Raw genomic sequence first — 22,481 nt, 5'->3', positions numbered from 1 at the left:
AAAACCTCTTCACCTGTACAGTATCTTTTAAACAAAGACATCCAACTTTAGCATCCAAATGAACACACACCTCTGGAATAGAAGCCTCATTAGAAGAATTTTATTGCTTAGAGATTACATGATTCTTCCAAAAAGCAACAAGCATTGGTGGCTGAATTAAGGCAAGAACTGCCACCCACAGAAGAGAAAAGCAGCAACCACCAGCCTGGGGAAAATAAGCTATAAGTATAGGGGAGAAAAAAAGTCATCCCTACAAAACCTATTCTGTACAGTCTTAAACCTATACCAGGGCCATAATACAGCTGATAAATCAGCCATGCGAGTAAGCGCTTGAGGCTGAAGCCAGGCACACAGAGAGTAACAAAATGAAGGCAGCAAATCACAACTCCAGGCGCACAGCCACATATATTCATCACGCCACATGAACATGGAACTGAGACATCAAACTGGACAACCTCAGGCCAGTGTGCCGCACACCACCGCAGATAACTTCAACCCTGGTCCTGCACTGCAGTTCCCCGAGTTTACCAGTGCAATTTTCTTCAAACCCACCCTCACCCTTGCACAGACAGCCATTTTATAATCAACTGAAAAATGGAAAAAGCCTTCCCTGAGAGCTCACCCATTGGGAAAAAAAAGTACCATAATCCAATCAGTCCTGGAATTTTCAATCAAAGCATGATTCCAGCCTCCATACAACTCAGATCCTAAACTCACACACAACTATTCAGTAAACACTGATCAATTTAAGATGTCCAAAAGGTTTTAAAACCTTGGCAATTAGAAGACCAGTGAATCCCCATCAGAACAGAGAAGCCCTCAACTTTCACCTTATTAAAGGCTTTTTCTTGGCAATCTTTCTTCATAAAGCTAAAATATTAATTAATGATATGCTCCCCTGCCACATACTCCTACTCTTACAATACTTGTAACATCTACCTTTGACAAATTCCACATATTTTTACAAAAGTATTTGTTGAAATAAAAGGGTACACTATATAAGTACTGATTTGATTTTTACAGACTTCTCAACTGACACTTCTTTTACTAATCTAATCTTGTCCCCTCACAGTAGAAAAAGAAGTTACACCTCTACCTAGATGAAAAGACTGCAGTAATAACTGGGAGGGTAGATATGTCAGATAATCCAATTTTTTCAAGCTCTCTCTTAATTTAAGTATTCCATCTTATCCACAGACTTATTTTATCTCCTCCAATGAAGATAAAATGGAGAGAATAGAGGATTAAACAGGAATGGAGGTCAGAGTCACTCCATATCAGCTTCTCTCTGCCACTCCTTCTTCCTCACTCTCTTCTCCTGCTTCAGTGTGGATTCTTTCCACAGAGCGCAGTCTTTCACAAACTGCTCCAGCATGGGTCTGCTCCTACAGTCCTTCAGGATGAACCTGCTCCAGCATGGGCTTTCCATGGACAGCAGCTTCCTTCAGCAAATATCTACCTGCTCTGGCACAAGGTCCTCCACAGGCTGCAGGGTGAATATCTGTTCCAGTGTGGTCTCCTCCAGGTGAATCTCTGCTGCGGCACCTGGAGCACCCCTTCTCTCCCTCCTCCTTCTTCCACCTTGCTGTTTACAAGGGTGCTTCTCACACTTTTTTTCCCCCTCCACATTCCTCACTGCCATCCAGCATTTTGCCCTTTCTTAAATACACTTTCCCCAAGGTGTCACTATCTTGGCTGAGGTGCCCTCGCCTGTGCCCTGCAGTGGGTCCACTGGAGCCAGCTGTGTCTGGCACAAGGCACCCCTGGAACCCCCTGCTCCTCACAGCAGACAACCCTGCAGCCTGGCCACCTGCACCCAGTACAACTGTACTTGCTGAAGGGAAACAAGAACATCTGAGAAGGACTTCACTGAGAAAAAAAGATTTTTCCTTACCGAATGGCATCACATATGATGAATTTACATTTTAAGCCCCAAACCTGAATTCCAGCTTTAGAGAGCAGAGGAAGGCAGACAGCTCACCATTTTGCAAGGTGAGACAAATTTTTGTTTAGACACTCTCAGCAAACTGGGCCTGCAGCCATCGAGACCAGACTCTCCAAAGCCACCCTTCAGTCACTAAATGGCACAGGCCAGCAAAGTGGAGACGAAAAACAGAACTTGATTTCTTTTAACAACTTCATCTAGATTCAACGAAGCCTCAAAAACACCAGCATTACATCTATGTGATAGATGTAACCAAGAGCCAAGTGATGAAGGCTTGACTCAGCTGTGTTATCTATGTCCAACACTGGTTTTGCCTCATGACACTTTACATGGACTTACACTTCTTGTCTGCACATCCACATAAAAACACTTAAAGGATAACCACCGCTGGGTAAGAGCACTCAAGCAATGCATGATGAGTATAATATAGCAAAACAGACAATGATAGTTTTATGAAGTCTGATTACAAAACCTCTCCAAGTGCTTTCATGGTTAGTTGTGTAGTGCTGTGCTACAACTCCAAACATCCAGGAGCTGCGCTGAAGTGATCAGCGATGTATAGGACACTTCTCTCAGACTTCAGATGGCCTTACCACATCACCTACAAATGCAGTCACCAGAATTATTTGAAGTGCCATGTCTGTAGGAAAAAGCCTTCAAAGTTAATTCCCCCCCACTTTTACTTATATTATTTGGATCTTTAAAGAATGCATTTGTTTACGTTTATAAAAATCTTGCAGGAAGAGTCATAATTGTCTTAACAATAAAGGAAATAAATACAGCTGTACATTTTTACATACAACTTCTTTTACATACACTCTGTAATATCAAAAACAAGTTCAATAAGCTTCTCCTGAAGGTTTCTGGATACATAAGCATCATTAACCCATTGAAGACCAAATACCACCTATGTGCATGCACTAAAACGGCATAGTTTCAGTGAAGTCCTTAAACCTTGAGACCTAGCTTTATATTTAAACAAATATCTATTGTTATGGAAACGTATTTTGCCCACAGGTTTATTTAAGCAACTTAGCTGGCTTTATTTGGATGCTATCTGAACAAGTACAGACATTGCAGTTATCAATATCAAACTGCAGTAGGCATCTGTTAGCAATACCACCAGACACAAAAATGGGCCAAGTCATTCCACTTGTCTACAGCCCCTAAAGTACAGGGAAGACTATATTTTCTTCCACATTTATTTATGTACATATAACATCTTTAAGGATTAAAATCACGTGTAACGGTATTGCTTTGTCTCCTAGGAGATGGGCAAATCTGTTCAAAAGTGACTATACCTAAACATTGGGAAGAAGCTGTCAAGGAGTAACTGCATGTAGGAAGAAAGTTCCTATTCAGAAAAAATTAAGGTAGAGAGAAATCACAGCCTTAGACAGGCAAAGCATCTAGGAGGTGGATTACCAAACTCAAATCTAAACAGAAAGGATTAACAGACCAAGCACCTGTTAATTCTCTCATGAAAGCACATTACCTCAACAACAATCAATGAGGACAGAGGGGTTAAAAACTAATGAAAAACACCACACCCAGACAGAAATTTCAACTGAAATGATTTTATGTTTACAGTATAACCAAAGTTGCAACTGCAGTTCTTGCAGACACATTCAACTTAAACCTATCCTGAAAAAACAGTTCATGAATCAACAGCTGCATGAAGCTCACATGTACATGCTGAGATAGAGCTAATTTTTTTTCAAAGAAGCTTGCAGGTGGCTATGTTTTGGATATGTGATGAAAACAGTGTTGATAATACAGAGATGTTTTCATTATTGCTGAGCAGTGCTTACACAGAGTCAAGGCTTTTTCTGCTTCTCACACCACTCTACCAGTGAGTAGGCTGGGGGTGCACAAGAAGGTGGGAGGGGACACAGTTAGGACAGCAGACCCCAACTGACCAGAGGGATATTCCATACCATATGGCATCATGGTCAGCAGTATAAAGCTGGGGGAAGAAGAAGGGAAGGGGCTAGTGATGGCATTTGTCTTCCAAAGTAATTGTTACACATGACGGAGCCCTGCTTTCCTGGAGATGGCTGAACACCTGCCCTGCCAATGCAAAGTAGCGAATGGAATTCCTTGTTTTGCTTTACTGATTAAACTGTCTGTATCTCAACCCATGAGTTTTCTTACTTTTACCCCTCCTATTCTCTCCCTCATCCCACTGGGGGTGGGAAGTGAAGAAGCAGCTGTGTGGTGCTTAGTTGATGGCTGGGGTTAAACTATAACAATGTACTAGAAAAACCTGACCAGTCACAAACTAAGAACTTCAGGTGGCTAAACTGAGCTGATTTGGGGGCAACACCATCAGTACCCAAGCCAGCAAGGCTTCTACCATCCTTCTGACCCCGAAGCATACCCAGCTCCTGTACAACTGGCAGCGTACCAGATCATTGCCCCTTGGGATCAGACTAGAGCTGGTCTGAAGTCAGTTCCCCTGAAACACATACAATATGAACACTCTTATCAGCATTTCAACCCACTGATCCATTCCCCTTGCATTGTACTACTTGCATATATAGGCAAGGCTCTTTCTGCAGCCTTGCTTGTTTTGTAGGAACAAGATTTCCGTGAAAAGTTTTTCTTCCTATCAGACTCATCATCAGATGACTGTAGGATCCTTCTTCCAGAAGATGCACACAAGAAGTTTTAGTGTCAAAATAAACTTTTCTGCAACACAATCTATTAAAGTGCCCAAACTGAGAGACTTAAAGGAAACGCATTCATGTAATTATGAGTAGATCACTAGCATTAAAGTAATTTGTTTACAACAATAGCAGGGGGTTTTGTTTTAAAGAAATCCAAAAAGGATGCACAATTTTAGTAACTGCAACTAGCTATAGGCAAGACACTAGCACACACTCACTTTGAAAAATGTTCCCAACCTGTCCTGGATTAGAGCCCAGGTCCTTGGAGATGTTTAGTTTGCTAATTCCAATTCTGCCTCTGTTCTCCACTGAGATATCTACGACGTAATATATCTACATTTTTCACATGCAGTTTCTGTAATTTACTGTTTTCTTAATTTAATTACCATGCCAAAAAAGACTACTTATGAGTGCCATACTGAGAAAGAAGACCTGGAATGGAAGTGCTTTAGCTCCTGTGGGGCTACTCCTCTGTTGTACACAAGGTACAATGCCACAGTTCCTGGCAAAGCTGCTCTCTTAGCGTGCAGGTGAGGTAATGCAGGGTTGTAACAGCAGGGCTTGCACCTCCCAGCTGTTTGAGTGGTTACCGACATACCAAAGTTCAGATGTACTTCTTTACCTCACTCTCAAGAGGAGCTTACACCTAAAGTGCCTGATGGTGTGGCTTTAAGTTTTTACATAGTTTTAACATACTTCTTCATGTATGTCTAATGGCTCTGTTAGTACAATGCTAACAGTAACATACTTAGAAGGATAAAGGTTACTGAACACTATGGGGAAGGTTTTCCCCTAGTGCACATCATTATACCTTAACCAAACTTCTCTTCTCCTTTCACACTGTTACCCTACCTGCAACTCTCCTACTTTAACTGTAGGATCGCTGCTGCCTAAATGTAACCCTTAAAGCTTCAGCCATTAGTTATTACCTCCGATGAGAATTTAAAAATAAGCGTTGAGTTTGGATGGAAGCAGACCAGGGGAGACCACAAAAACAGGTGCCAGGAGGGAAGCTAATACTCAGCATAGAGTGACAGCATTGTCAACCACTGTCGATACTGCAACTCATGTCTTTTTTCTGAGAAGACCAGACGTCATGCAACTACCTTAACACACACTCAGTGTGACTGTATATAGACACTCTCAGTAGAATTCAGTGCAACCCTGAGCCCACACTATAATTCCAAGACACAGTCTGTGGTTCAGTAAACTCCAGAACTCAGTGAAACTCAAGAAAGGCAATGACTGACACTACTCTGCAATGACCAAGTGATACGCCCAAGGTTACCTCCTTGCTGTTTCAGCTAATCAGTCTGTAATTTAGATCCACATTTTCTAGAAGTATGTACAGCCAATTCAATATGGAGTACTCCGCTTGCTGCAGAGCTGCTCCAAGGAAATCAGTGGCATCTTTAACTTTGGGACATTTCCTCCAGTGGTGTAATGTGTTAAAACCACCAGTATTTGAACAGAAAGGGGAAGGAGCCACTGATAACAGGTCAAAACACAACCAGAAGGTTTACAGTAGCCCATCTACTTATCAAAACTATAAATACCCGACCAAGCTAAAGGATTTCCCTGTGACTTTTTGCAAACAATCTATTCTGTTAGCTAGCTCAGAAGAAAATGTATCAGGCACAATTTGCCCTGCCCTTCCCTGTCATGTACTGTGCACAAAACCTGAAACCCAGCATGAAAGACATCCAAGACTTTTTTTGTTACATGGCTTGAATAACTGCTTTACAATGAAAGCATCCACTGAGCCATAACTACAGCATAATACATTCTAGTAGAAGTTTCCTGAGGTAACAATGAAAACCGAATTAGCAGTTTAGTGCAGTAGTTCATCTGCTCCATTCACCCACAGCTCTCTTTCTGAGGATTGCAAGGCTATTAAAAACAATGGGATCATTAACAGTCCAGGTGAAATTAATTATACAGTCCCACTAGCATGGCAGCAAGGCCTCACAAAGGAAGTGTGTCACTCAGTATATAAGCACTACATTCTAGGAATTAAAAAAATAAGTAAAAATTAAAAGGATATATTGAGATCTACACAGTTGTTACAATAGAACACTACAAAATGCATCTATTACACAACAGCAAGGCAACAGTGAATTCATCTTTCTTGGCTATACAGGTTGCCATCCTACAATGTTATTTTCATCCACACTTAATGGTTTTGGAAGAGGTTCTTGTAGCTTGCACATGGTTGCTTTCTTTTTTGCTTCTCCTGAAAGCTTCCAGAGCTGTTTGATAAGAAAAAGAAAAAAATTTTCTCTTTTTCTAGTTCAAGACTCTAGGTCATATCAGTTAAGAAAGAAAAAGGTATTGCGTTCATCCCTGGTTCCCACCTGAAGTGTAGAGACACTCAGTAAAGAAACCCATGGCAGGGGCTACCAGTCTACTTATGCAGCAGAGCACTTGAGCTTTAACCTTTGACATACTTGTAATTCACCTCTGAACAGTTCGAATTAATCAGCTTAGTTACATCTGTACAGGAGGGCAAGGTATTCATCCCACTGCTCCCTGGCTGGAGCAGTCTTTCAGCTGGGAAGTCTGATGAGAGCATCCCTTTCAGCTAAGAAAGGATAAGTAAAACTTTACTTAGCTCAGTAAACTAAAAGCTAAGACAGGTTCCTGGCTTGTTTTCAAAGCAGAGTTTGTTTGCCACCACTCCCCCATGTTTTTCAGCTAGCTTGTCCTCAAGTACCTGCATCTTTATTCCTTCCCCTCTATCACTGCACAAAGAGCTACCAGTATTTCATGATTTTAAGTGTCTCTCAACAGTCATACATCTTAAAACCCAGTACCACCCAACTATTAAAACCTTGTTTCAAAATGAATTTTAAACTCTACAGCTGCAAGAGCTGAAAAAACACAAATCTGAAGGCTGAAGCAACAAATGATAAAAATTTGGGGGGGTTCGACTGTAGAGTATGTGAAGCACACATCACTTCTTAAAGGGTCTTAGCAATAGCATGCACAGTACTGCTTGTGATACTATAACACTAAGAAGCTCCCAACACAAGCTAAAATGCCACTGTGCTTGGTACCCAAAAAAAAAAAATTGTTCTTAATCCATTCCTCTTTCATTCTTTCATTTATCAAGCTATTAAAAAACTGGTTATTTCTCTCCAGTCAGAGCCTGTACAGGTCATTTCCCAACCCAGCAGCAGAACAGGCAGAGCCTGCCTCACTGAAGTTCTTTGTAGCAGGTATCTGCTTCATGGTATTGGGCATAAGAGAAAACCTTTAATCTGGTGTCAAAAGCAATTCCACCTAAGGAAGCTTTAATATAAAACTTTAAGGACTTTGCTCACATTAGTACTCTTCTCTGATTCATTGTACTCCTTTCTGTAAGTCCCCAAATTCTGCATTTCAGGTTTTTGCCTCTAAAATAAGGATATCTTCTTCTCATGACTCATACAGAAGAGCGTTTCTGGTTAATGTTTGCCAGCTCCAGGTAACCCAAATAGCAAGATTGGAAGCCAAGTAATTGCCATACTGAAACATTAATACTTATCAATCTGAGATCACAGTTGTGCTTTGGAGGTAAGAGAGTGCATAATATACAACAAAAACAAGAGGGAAGTTACCTCATTACATGGATTGTTTCAGCAAAAGCCTGTCTAGCTGCTCAGCTTGCTAGCTCAAGGATCTTCTTATTTGCACTGCACTTGAGGTATAAAATATAAGCACTGTCAAGACTTGGGACTCTTTTATTCCGTTGTGTAAACTCCACTTTACACATGCTGTTACTGCTACCAGAGCAGTCCCATCACATGGAGCTTCCTCATAGTACAAGAGTAGCACCACATTGTTACATTTACTTAGTTCAAAGCAGCTTAAATGCTGTCAAAGGCAGCGGACCACGCTGGACACAGAGCTGCAGCTTTTCAGAAAAGATGTTTCTCTACATTTGGTTTCACAGTTGAACATACAGACACTAAGGGATGCTGAAAATTAGATTCAGGACTGTATCCTCCAGCCTATAAAATTTAAAGGGTGCAAAAGGCCCACTCCACCAGCTTTGCAAATGCATTCAAATTTTGGTTTGAAGACTGTAATTATCAGGTCTTCACCCACCTCCTTCCAGGAGGGTTTCAAGTATCTAAATAGTTTTGGCACATGAAAACAGATATGCAACTCAATGTATGAATCTCTGCTTCTTCAGCTCTCACTTATTTCAAGTGAGAAGGGAGATGCTCTAGTTATAGGTTTATTTATACCCACCAAATGTCTTGAAAAGAAGCTCCAGAGAGCTGCAAACATTACTATTGTACAGATAATCTAAAACCTCAGACAACAGCACACAGCTGTATTAGATAAAGCCCTCAACCATGTGTCTCTCCTCATCCCTGTGTATTTCTGAGATAGTAAGAGTGCATACCAGCATGCACCTTAAAGGCCTATCCTGCAGAAAATTTAAAGTAAGAGACAAACATACATTTTTTTTTTCATACCAAAAGCAAATGAAGAAAGTGTTTTACATTAAGTGCGTAGGGCTGTCTCAACAGTAAAGTATTTAACTTTATATGTAATTTATCACAAACATATCTAAAATTAAACACAAGCAATGCTGTTTCTCTGGCTCATGTGACACAAGAACAGTTTTGTGGCTGCTCTAGGCTAGATGAGTGTTTATTTAATCCCTCTGCAATCATTTTAATCCTGAGAAGTATACATTTTATGACTGCATTACTATTCCTTAGTATGATCTAAGGATCACACTCTAGCAATTAGGCAATTCATCTTTAGGTAGCTGTAATATTCAGGGTGTGTTACAACAAGGAATGATCTATCGCTGTCAGAGACAAGAAAGTCTGAAGCAATTAAAAGAAAAATCTGTGGTATCTCCTACACAGTCTAATCATGTCCCATAGTTAGTACTTCAGCAGGCCAAGCAGGAGGGGAAGATAAAGGTAACAAAACCACTACTAGTTAGGTCACAGTGACATTTTGACAGAACTACCACCATCTCCATTATACATGGATGCACATGCAAACATTGTCATCAACTCACTCTTTGCTTACTTTATCCCAAAGCACTACAGTTCTGTTGAGGTGAAGATCTAGCGGACAATCTGTAATGCTGGAGGTACTGTAGCTCTCTAGTGGACATACGCTTAAGGACAAATGTGTGATAGAGCAGCTTTTAGAGAAATACTTTCTTTACCACCCTCTTCACCTTGCTACAAGTACTTTCATGACAGCATCTTAGCTTCCCAGTAATTAATTCTCACAATACAGTCATCCTGAAGCCACAACAGACTGCAACATGAACAACAAGAAGGCAGATTCAGGCAGAGTCAGCAGCAACAGAAAAAGCTTTTGTACTTCTCACTCCATGCAGTGAACTATCTTTTTTAATACATGATACACACCAACTAAAGAGTAGGAGAAAATGTAGAATAATCAACTTCAACGATCAGTGGACATTCTTTATGAGAAATCCTGTCTTTTCATGTTGCTCATCATCTTTTAAACACAGGATCAACTCATCAACTCTGATAGCCACTTCAGTGACAAACATTTTATTTACAGAGCAAGAACTGAAATTATTTGAGAACAAAATACCATATATTCCCCATTTTTCTTTGTGGGTGGTTTTGTTTGAGATTGTTTTTTTAAAGCATCTAAAATAATGATGAGGACTCACTATGGTAATTCAGAAGCTTTTGGATCCATTTCAGACCAAGACAGCTGTGCTATATGACAAAGTATTCTCACTGAAGGAGTACCACTCCTCCCCGGCTTGCTACTTTGCTCTGGTAAGCAATGTGTATTCCCAGTCATCGTGACAAGGATTGTAGAAAGATAAGCTCTTTCAGCAAGTCAGCTGACAGAGATGGAAAAGACAGACAATTTAACCTTCAGATCCTTGAGATTACCAATACAGGCAAGGATCTGTAGCTAGCCTTCATCCTCTTTTTAAGAAACAAGATTAACCCAAGTGAGCTCTCACCTGCCCTGCAAAACACTGACTAAGATTTGGAAGCCAGCATCAAAAAAAAAAAAACAACGAACATATCCCATGCTGGACTGGGATTTTTTGAAATCTCTCATTTTGAATGAGAGGAACTAATGCAACCAATGACATTTGGTACCATTTGCCTCAATAAACCTCATAAAACACGTTTCCAGTTCACAGTCACTTTTTTTTTCCAAAAGAAAGGCTAGTGTAGAGAAGATAGAAACGCAACAGAAAGGAAAATGAGAAAATCCTGGGCAGTTTTTTGCATTTATCCCTTTGCCCATAATCCCGGTCTGGTACTGACAACCCACAGACTGTAGAAGCAACCAGATTACAGCAGAAAACGTGCTGTTGTCCAGCCTCAACTCTTCCCTTGACAGTCTGGAAAATACTCTCCAACATAAAAAGTTCTAGAGACAATACAGAATAATCCTTAAAAAACTAAACCACCATGCTGCGTTAAGAAAGCAGTAAACCATCCTCAATGTAGTGTTTGCCTTGAGCGCCCTTCACCATGCAATCCCATCCTGTCTGCTTCTGTCAGCAGTTAGCCACTTGCCTCAAGAGCATAGGCAGATAATCTGCTTCAATTCATTGGAGTTTCAGATGTTTGCTAGCCAATGCACTTCAATGCACTGATGTTCCAGAAGCAAAGTACCTTCCACGTGAAGTTAAAGCCATGTTTAATTCTTATGTGTCTAAGATCCGAGTAAGACATCAAAAACATTTTAGTAACTGATGGCCGTAATCTTGTAAACTATCATTTGTTCTTGCTTACATGAATTGAGAGACTGCTTTTCTTTGCTTATTTTGTAATAACTTTTTTAAGGTGAAGTTTATGAAACAGTAGGATGAAGCAATGATAACAGGGAAGATAAAGAAGTGATGTATTTTCTCTTCCTACCTTGATGCTCCCTTCCCCATTTGCCTCCAGTAATTAAGTCCTTCACATCTGATATTCAGAAGACAAGTTATCAAGCTTTCAGTTCTACTATTTCATTTCTGAACATATAAGAAGCAGCCCTACTCTAAGTGACCACATTAAGTTTCCTTCACTGAGCTGGGGAGATGAACTGTTCTTTTTGGTAGAGTAGAAATGTTTATATCATTCTTCAGAAAAAGGCATAAAACTCGTAACAGACCACAAACTGTAGAAGAGCAGTCTGGGCTACATAAACAGTAACACCACTCGAGAGACCTCTGAAATAATCCTTCTGTTCTAGTCAACTCTGGCAAGGCCTAAATCTGAGTATGGCATCCTCTTTTTTATGTCATGCTTCAGGACAGACATGACCAGCTGGAAAGAGTCCAGAAGACAGCAAAGAGAACGATCAGATGTCTGGAAACACATTCTATACAGAAAGATTAAAGCCACTGGGGTTGTTTAGTCTAAAGAAGAGGTCTAGGAGAAGACAAGATCAGAGTTGTCGAGTATGTTGTATACAATGTCACAGGAAAATAAATAGTTCTACTGTAATAGCACAAGAAGTAGTACACATATGGGAAAATATGCACGTTTTCTAGTTGCCCATTTACAGATTTAATTGAAAATATTTTTTATGTCATGGCTTTTAAGATTTTACTGACAGCTAAAGTAGCAGCAAGAAAGGTATCAGGGCAATCTGCTTCACTGCTGTCTAAAGGATACTGAACAGCCATTGACAACAGATTCAATTCTGCTATGTTGGCAACAGGAACAAGAACATGGCAAGAGGAAAAATGAAACCTGGAAGAGCAGGATCAAGGACTGGAGATCCATAAAGCCAAAAGAACTCAGAAACAGAACATTGCTGAGAACATAAAAATTTTCATTATTTGAAAGTAATTAGATAGGATGTCACTGTGAAAATGGTATAGAATCATCTAGGGTGGAAAGGACCCTTAATAACATCAAGTTCAACCATTAACCTAGCACTGCCAAGTCCACCACTAAACCATGTCCCTAAGCACCACATCTACACATCTTTTAAATACCTCCAGGGATTGTGACTCAACCACTTCCCTGAGCAGCCCGTTCCAATGCTTGTTAACCCTTTTGGTGAAAGAATTTTTCCTAATATCCAATCTAAACCTTCCCTGGCACAACTTGAGGCCATTTCCTCTTGTTACTTAGGAAAAGAGACTGACACCCACCTTGCTACAACCTCCCTTCAGGTAGTTGTAGAGAGCAATAAGGTGTCCCTTGAACCTCCTTTTCCCTAGGCTAAACAACCCCAGGTCCCTCAGATGCTCCTCCTGAGACTTGTGTTCTAGACCTTCAGCAGCTTTGTTGCCCTTCTCTGGACATGCTGCAGCACCTCAGCGTCTTTCCTGTACTGAGGGGTCCAAAACGGAACACGGCATTCAAGGTGGGGCCTCACCAGTGCCAAGTACAGGGAGACGATCACTTCCCTAGTCCTGCCGGCAACACTATTTCTGATACAAGCCAGGATGCTGTTGGCCTTCTTCAAGGACTTCTCTCAGTGTTACTCTTTTGGCAGGCAGGAAGCACATAAAGAAAGCCTGAAATAATCTGTACGTTCATCTCAGACCTTAGTCTTGCCTTTTTCCACTGCCCTTAAAGGTTTCAGTGTGCAAGTAGCACAGATGTGCTCTCGGTATGAAATTAGCATGCATTCATTTACTTCTGCACTGTAACACATTGTGGCATCCTTGCACAAAAAAATTATTATACAGGTGGAATTGCCAGGTGGCTCTGAGGTAGGCAGGAATTCAGCTGCAAGCACTGACTACACCAAAATGGAAGGACGTGCAAAACCAAAGCACAAAAAATGCAGACAAAAAAAGACTGGTTTCAGATAACAAAGGAATCTAGCAGAAGGGAATCAAGAGGACAGAAGGCAGCTGCATATTCTAAGCAACCTTTCCCACTACATTAAAATGAGTTTATGCTTGTATCTTCTAGCATTACTAACTGGAGGTGAGGTATCAGATTGCCCATGTAGAATTTTCAAATTCCAATGAATGCGATGTTAACTTCTTTTGGGGCTTACCTTCCCTATACTTTCAACTCAAAAGGTGCTTGTAATTCATCTCCAAAAATAACCAGTCTTAACCAGAAGTTTCCTGGTCTGCCAGCAGCTGTGAGTTCAGCTAACTGAACAGACAGCCTTTGTGTATTTCTACACAGTATTCTGCAGACTTTACCAACTGAGCACCAAACCAACTAGACACCACATAGTTGTGGTAAGGACAGCTCCCAGCCCACCCATACAAGATCTCCCAAGAAGCAGGATATATTAATTACCTAGCAGTGAGTACCATGCTAATAGCAGCTACAGAGCTCCTACTCAGTTCAGTGAATAAAGCAAGTTCACATCTCCAGTAAAAAAAAAAATGATGTGGCTATATCTGCATTAATTCTACCACTATCATAAATGCACTTTGCCGTAAATACATTCCACCCTTTCTGGGCTCATGCAGTTGAAACAGACTAGGAACCTGGTCCAAGTTTGAGTATTTAAAGAAAAAAAAAAAAGCTATAAAGAAAGTTATATTTAGGTCCAATTCACCATGCTGTCCTACAGTTGTATCAATTCAACAGAGTAGGCATCAGGAAATAAAGGGGAAAACAAGAGCTACATAAACAGCCATTACTGTGGAGGGAAACATTCCTGGCAATCACAGCTTAACTAGTTGCAAATAACTTCAGACAGCGCTTCGAAGATATTCCTTTAAAAATGTCAGGGCTTCCTAAAAAAACCTTTGCACATCCAGCCACATAAAGGCACAGAATAAAGAAACACCTAAGAGCAAATTAAAAAGTTAACCACAACAAAAGGCAAGTCAGCCACTCAACTAAGGCATACAAGAGATACAGAGGGGAAGTAAAGCAGCAGCCAGACAAAACAATGCACTTAGTTTGGGGGTCACGGAGTGCGAGACATACAACAAAAAGAAAAAAAAAAAAAAATCAGTCTCAGACACAAAAGGGTCACTTTACTGTAACGCGTTTAAGAGTGCCGTTAGAAGCTACTGCAGCGAGATCCGGAGGGGAGGGGAGGGAAAGGAACAACACGCGTATCCGCGTATCACGCTACAGATTCATCACCCACAGAGGTCTTCCATAACCCACAGCCTGTCGTTAGCTCTCCCAAGAGGATTACTGTAGTTTAGGGGCTTGACCACCACTTCCGTCTGACATTGACGAGTATGCTTTAGAGCAACGCTGTCGAAGGTGACAGCGTTTCTTAAAACGAAAAACACCCCCTCCATACAAAACCCCCCAACCCTCAACATCAGCAGCCAGAAGGGGCGAGAGCCGGGGGAGCAGAAACAAGAACGTCCCGGGTTTCGCAGGGGAAATAACGCGAAGGGGCTGTACCCAGGCGGGCACGAAGCCGCTCCCCGCCGCGGGGGACACCTCCATCCCCCACTCCGGGCGGGGGCTCCCGGCGCGGCCCCGGTGCCTCCGGGCGGGGGAAGCAAGCGCCGCCGCCCCGGCCCCACGCACCTCCTCATCCCGCTCCTCCAGCGAGGCGGCGTCCTCCGCCCGCCCACCGGGGCTCGCCCGCTCCTCGCCCGGCCGCCGCCGCAGCTGGCTGGATGCCGCCGCCCCGCCCGGGGCCGCCGCCGCCACACCGCCGCCGGGCTCCCCCTCCTCGGAGAGAGTTTCCGAGCCGGAGGAGGAGCCGGAGCAAGAGGAGCCGACGTGGCCGGCGCCCCGCGGCCGCTCCGGAGCCGCCGAAACTTTCTCAGCCATGGCCGAGGGCTCAGAGCCGCGTCGCCCGCATGTCCCACCGCCGGCAGCCGCGGCCCCCCGCCCCGCAGCGCGCAGCGTCGGCGGTGGCGGCGGTGGCGGCAGCGCTCCCCGGGCCCGGCCGGCCACCGCGCTCCCGGGCAGCGGGTGGTGCCTGGGGGCGGGGCGGGGCCGGGCGGAGCCAATGGCGCGGCGGGGGCGGGCCTGGCGCGGCGCGGGCGGGAGGCAGGTAACGGGGCGGGGCGGGCGCTCCCGATGGCGGAGCGGTTGTAGGGCGGTGCGGGCAGCAGCGGGGTGGGTCTGCCTGCGGGCGAGGGGCGGGTGCGAGGGACGGGGGATCCCTCACGCCGCCCCTCGCCGCGACGCCCCGGGGCTGGCGGTCCCTACCGCCGGTAGCCCGGTCCCGTCGCCCGCCCCGGCCGAGGGAGGCGGCCAGCAGCAGCCCGCGGTGCGGAGAGGGCAGCGGAGTCTGCCGGAGCCCGAAGCCGGCCGGGATCGCCCCGCCGGGCTGTGCGCAAGGTGCGCCTCGGCGGGGCGGGGGCGCTACAAACTGGGTTCGGCTCCGGGGCGATGCCACGGGGTTGAGACGCGGCGGGTATTTCAGGTGGCACTAGGGTTTTCTACGTCCCTCGTCTTCCTTTAAAGAGAGCTGCCAGCAGCTGACCGCAGCGGCTTTGCCAGCTCCGTTTGCAAAAGGCTACAGGTGCCTGGTTACGCTCTTGGCAGCAAACGAAGTCCCTTCGGGTGTTTGACTTCGAAACGGGCGTCGACACTGGGATTTGTGGCCAGGCTTTCAGAGGCGTTAAAACCGGAGCAGATCACAGGAGCTAGGCACCTGAAAGCTTTTCCAAATCCTCCTAGACAATTCCTTCATCTTTAAGGACCTAAATGGCTTTTAAACCTAGTTGCCCTGTCAATTTCTAAAAATTTCTTTTAGAATATTCTCTTTGAATTATTCTCCCTTTTTAAAAAAAAAAAAATTTTGCCATGAGGTGTCTACAATGGTAACATAGGTCCCAATCTAGTACTAGTATTATATATAAACATATACCTATATACACCAGAGCCTTAATGGCTTAGGCCTGTACAGCCCAGGGTCCCCCGGGCTAATCCAGTTGTGGAATCAAAACAGATTAAGTGCTTTGGTGATGAATAGAGTCCCACAGCATCACTACGGAGTAGATATCATCTCCTGTTCGTAGAAAAAGAAATGTGAGCACAGACCAGTTACTGATGTGCTCTAATTAACACAGTACGTAGATAATGAAAGTAGGAGCCAGAGTGAAAGTTTCCCCTTTTTCAGATTTGTAATTTGACCAGTTTATCAAGTATTTCCAGACGGTGAATGGAAAAAACTTTTTTTTTAAATGTTATACTGACTATATGGACTATCAGATGAATAGAAAGAAAAATAACTATACAAAATTCTCCAAATCTCAGTCCTTCTCTGCTTTGAACAGGCTATTAAAGTTGGATATTAGGTTGTAAGAATGCTGATAGTTCTCTGTGGTTTCTTGTCAGTACTCAGATCAGGCCCTTAAAATGACTAGAATTTAATTGATTGGGGAAGAGGATTATAATAGTCACTAGGGACAGAATTTGACACAGAAATTTGCCTATACCAACATTTAATGATAAGGAAACATGAGACATATGCAGAAACACAAAAAAACCTAATTTTGGCTAAATAAATTATACACATATACTACCCAAACCTAACAATAAAAATTTCAATTAATCAAAGAGTTCCTCCTCAGTACTCCAGGCTCTGCACAGAAGATCTTGTATCTCCAAAACTGAGTCCTCAGATTTTAAAGCCAAACCTCCTCCAGTCAGATTCTGCCTCTGGTTTAGCATCATTCTCATAGCAGAACAACTGGCTTACCTTCCTACCTGGGAATTTGCAATGTGTAAGAAAATTGCCAGGTGATGAAAAGCAACACTGCAGATCTTTTGTCACTTCCTCTTCTTTCTCTTACTGCCTGAGATGAGACTGGAAAAAACAGAGCTTAGCCAAAGCACTTCTATACTTAAATTATTATCAGCTGCCAGAACAGCCCCTGTAATCTGGGGCAGCAAGGCATGTATTAGAACAGTCACTGAACTGCTCTAATTTATGCCATAAATTGAAATCTGAGAAGGCACTCGAGATTTATTATATCACCCCAGAGTTACAGACGACAAGTGACAGTATTGTTCTGCTCTGGCCTATAGACTATGCCAGATCACGTGCTCTGCTAACATTTCTTACACAAACAGAAGAGGGGTGCTATGCTGTCTATAGTTGCTGTAAAAGGAGCTAAAGCTTTAAAAGCAGCAAAGATAGAAGTTTACATCATTTTCCATCCTGGGAAAAGCACTGTTGTTTGCACTTCACTGTCACAAATCAGTGATGTACTTTGTGGCAAAACACCGACTATCTGGCATGACTTGAGTAGCTCATTTTGAAAACATATTTTAAGAAGATGTCCATATTTAAGAAGCTTTGAGCACCTCTTGTCAGGCACTGGGTTCATTTGGTGGAGAGTAGGGAGAGAACTGTATAGCTCAGAGTGGTCCAACCTCAGCTACAGCAGGAGCCAGGCTCAGCTTTGGGAACATTCACCACACTTTTTTTCTGCCTGTATGTTTACAAGTAGCCATCCCTTGATCTGCTTAACTTTACCTTTCTGTCCTTCCCCAGTACACACAGCAGTCACCCACCCTGCGCTGCCCAGCTGCAGCAGGCTACTTCTACCCCACTGCTGCTATTGCCCTCTCCTGCCCCAGCACCTCAGGCAAGGAAATGTCCCTTTCCCCTCCTTCTATCCAGTGGGACCACACCTCCTCTCCACAAATTGCGGTCAGCACCACACAAATTAAAAGTAAACACAATCTTTACATAATTTATAATTAAGGAGAATAGTCCTATGGTTTGGTCACTATGTGCACTACTCAATGCTTTCATGTCAGCTAACTGAAAACAAAATACAAGAAATAAAATGCATCTCAAAACTCCCTGATTATACACCCAGTTGTTAATGCTTGGGAAATGCTTACACTGTGTGGTCTTGAAGGACTGGAATAACAACTAACAGATTTATTGACAAGTTTGGCACAAGGTCACCAGGTATAAAGGAATCACTGGAAAAAAACATGAAGAGGTGTAGAACAGTCAGTAAACCATAGCTATACATGAGACAGCATGAAAAGACACATAAAAAGATAATGATTGGTTTTGTAATTGGACCTTGAAGATAAGGATCGGGGTCTTTGCCAAGAAATGATAACAACGGCTTAAAGGAGCAGATATATGGTAAAAATCACAGGCAAAGGAAGTCAACATTGCAGCAGTATATTGAACAAACCAGAGAAAAGTCAGAGAGGAAGACTATGCAACCCAAGACAAAATTAAAAGGGATGGAACAATGGGTTTAGCAGGGCAAACATCTGTCCTGTGTTATAGCTTTAATGGGTCAAATGCAAAAAGCAGAGTTTTGTAGTAGCTATTGCACCAGTTTTATGACATTAGCTGTCCTCAAATCATTGCCTTTTTGAACTAGGCAGCGTTCCATCAAATTCTTTTTTATACTGCTTAGAATATTCTTCTTCCCCTTTGATTCTGCATATTTAGGCAAAAGTCCACATGTGCAAGAAGCAGTTTTCAAAACACACTGATAGAGTGGGGTCAGCCCCTGAGAAAATCCCTAGACAAGACAGACCTGGCAAATGCAAGGCTCTCCAAATAATACAGTTACACTACAGGCAACAACAGTGCTCAGCTTCCCTTTCTGAATAGTAAATGCACATTAAGCCTGACCTGGAAGAACCACTTCTTTGGATGAATAAGTCTCCATGCTTACTCTGTACTTGCCCTCCCTGTTGAGACTGCCAACAGCATTGCCAATTAGTGCCAATCCTGAATGCAAATTGTAATATGAATAGGCCTTTCAATTTTTAATTCCAGACTTTTGCACTGGTGGTGTATAAATGTTTAATTAGCGCACTCCTTTCTGTAAGAGGGGTTCATTCACTCATATTTCTGCCTTACCTCTGGGAAAAAAAGCTGTCTACCCAAAGTACTAGCAGAAAATGGGCAAACAGGAACTTGTACTTCTGAGTGCTCCTCCCAGGTCTAGCAGTGAATCCTGGAATCAGAGTTCTTGTCTTGGGAATCCGGATTTATTGAAAATACATATTACAGTGCCATGAAGACCACCTTAAATTTTTACTTGATGTGCTTTATCTCCACATACTCACTCTCAAGCAATATGCAAGATCAAGAATTCAAAAGCTTTTATTTGGTGGGGTACAACCCATTGGTGTTAGTGGCAGGAATACCCACTAATGCCAACTGCGTGGTAGGTTGGAAGTGGGTAAAAAAATATACAGTGACACACCTCTGGGCTGGGTCAGGGACCACCAAACATACAGCATAGTTTGGAGATCCTTTCTTATTATCTCTGAGAGTCTCCTTAAACCTTAGGATAGCATGAATTTTCTACTTCAAAGTAGAACCCACTTCATTCCTTCCCAAGAGAATCAATTCTGAGACTCTCTCTCACCATTAAAGAGCTTTTTTGACAATGAATGTGAAGCACAATTTTCTTTCCATAGCACTCGCAGAGCATGAAGCAAGGGCATTTGAACATGCTGATTAGCTTCAGATCAGCTCAAAAGGCATTAACAGGCTGGTCATGTTACACTGTAAATCCTAGCAACAATAGGTATATACATGAACAGAAATATCCCATTCAAGTCAGTGGAACATGTAATAAACCTGAGAAAAATATAACCTATCTTCTATTAATTGAATGTGTTACCAGATGTAAGGTGTCTCTGACAGGGGAGGAAAAACAGCTAGTGTAGGCCTCCATCTGCTGCAGGTGCTTTTATCAAGTCCAAGTAGTGCCACCATCTTGTCAGGTAGAGATGATGTGATCAGTACTAAACAGTGTAACTGCTAAAGACATTTTTCCTGATTACTGACACTTGAAGAGCTGCATGAACACTGCATGAATCACTGTCAGGACACCTGCAGAAAATCATGCTTAGAGGAAACCTCGGGCAAATGTTTATGCTCTGACATTTACATTTCTGATACCTTCACGGTAAAAAACAAGAATTCTGCCCAACACTCTTCAGGCCTTTATGTATCACAGAGCATCAGGAGGTTGTACAGGAAGAGGGGGAAGCATAACCCACTGATCCCCTTTTCAGGTTTCCCTCAAGGCATTGCTATGGGGTTATACCACTGTGACTAAACATCAGAAACCCCTTCCCTCTGTTTCAGGAGACTGTGAGGCTGTGTGCTGGCCAGGACAAGTAGAAATGATACTGTCTTAATTTGACATCAGACACAGAAGTATACTGCCAGCACACTGTGCAGAGTTTTTGCACAAGTCTGCTGACAGAGGTGCTAGGTTTCTTGATGAATAACCCTTGATCAAGGAGTCTTCCACAAATTCTCCCTCACCTTCACAACATTTGTGTATCAGGGACATGTAGCGATGCACTGACAGCAGGGAAGAGCAGTGTAAGCTTGACACAAGCCTGTTACCAACTGGCATACAACAGGAAGGTACTCATTCTGAAAGCTCTGTTCTCAAATTCACATTCTGCTTTATGAGGTCTTTTATAAAAAATTCAAAGTCAATGTTATGACTCTTATAAAATTATACAAATACTCTTGCTTCTCACAACACATTTTAACAAAGATTATCACCGTTCCTTCACAGTGCTGTAACCACAGAGGTAGGAAGGAGATGATAATTTCTCATTATACCATGCAGTGTCCTAGTAGTCAGTCATGAGCTCTTACAAAGAACAGATAGACAGCAAGAGATGGGCCAGACTCAGGACTAAAACTGGAGATAACCAAAGCTCCAGCTGTAGAGTGGGGAGAAGAGAGGAGCTCTGAGACCCTTTTTGCACTGCGGTTATGTAGTCAGCCTCATGGTCTAGCTGAGAGGCGTAGCCAGCTATGCACTGCTAAATATAATCTAGACCTGCATGGTTGCATCCTGTGGTGAAGTACAGTCACAATTTTTAGCATTCCCAAACCATGTTTTAACCTTTAGCTCAACAGAGAGAAAGTAAACATAATTTACACCTGCACCCTGAGAAATGCTGGATTTTTCACACTCCAGGGCGTAGTGGACTTCCCTGGACCAGTTTAGATGCCCTCAGTTGTCTACACTGTATCCTCTTCTTAAATGTTAAGGCCCTAGTTGACAGTGTTAGTATGGGCTGCAAAGTTCATGGAGAGAAATCCTCCTTGGCAAATGTTAGCGAGAGCATCTTTGAAAAACAACATGAAAATGGGAAGCGAGTATGAGACCCAGTGATTGCCCTGAATTGTCAAACTCTCCAAAGCTCCATGGCAACAACTGAGGCAGAAACAGGTTTGAGGCAGCCCACGAGGCTCCCGTAAGCTCTGCCTGCCCTCATCCCAGGCCTCACAGTTCCTAAATAAAGCAGGCACAGTGTTTGAGGAAAAGTGATTTTCTCTGAGAAATCAACTATTGTGTGTGAGCCCTAAAAATGGTGCTACAGTATGCACACACTATAGTTCCGTTTGTGCAGACATTCTTGCTCACAGAAAGAGTAAAAGCTAAGTCCCTGCTGTACATGTAAATAAGATTAATATGCTGAGTTTCACTCTGTACTGATCTCTTTCCCATTAACAACTAGGGTAATCTTCTCCCAAACTCAGAATGTCATTACTCTAAAGCTGAGAAGACATTACATGCTTAAGAAGATGCAATCAATTTTTAGTGTATATATCTTATGTTTAAAGTAAAATATTTGACAGCTAATTTTTACTTGCTCTACCAGAATTAGAAAACAGTTCTGTTTTTTTTCAAAGTACTTCTTTACTTTTTTTTTTCCTATAAGATTTTAATAGCAAAAATTACATCTTATGTGGCCTACTTCCCATTGTCAAAGTAAAATCATATGACATAAGGATTTAGTTTTCTTTATTCTATTATTCTATTTTTCATTGACTGTATTTGTGCCCTACCACATATCAAAACTGAGTTCTGTATTTCCAGGGGGACACTGAACAGGGAGGAAATTCATTGTTGTAACCGTCATCCTCACTATGATATAAGCATTTACGTGAGGGGAAGGTTTTCTAAAGATGACTGAATTCTCCGTTTACTTTATCTCCACTGGAAGCTTGTTCCTGTCAAGTTGGATGCTTGGCCT

The sequence above is a fragment of the Strix uralensis genome, chromosome Z, assembly GCF_047716275.1.
Source record: "Strix uralensis isolate ZFMK-TIS-50842 chromosome Z, bStrUra1, whole genome shotgun sequence".
NCBI lineage: Eukaryota > Metazoa > Chordata > Aves > Strigiformes > Strigidae > Strix > Strix uralensis.
This window is presented reverse-complemented; position numbering follows the sequence as displayed.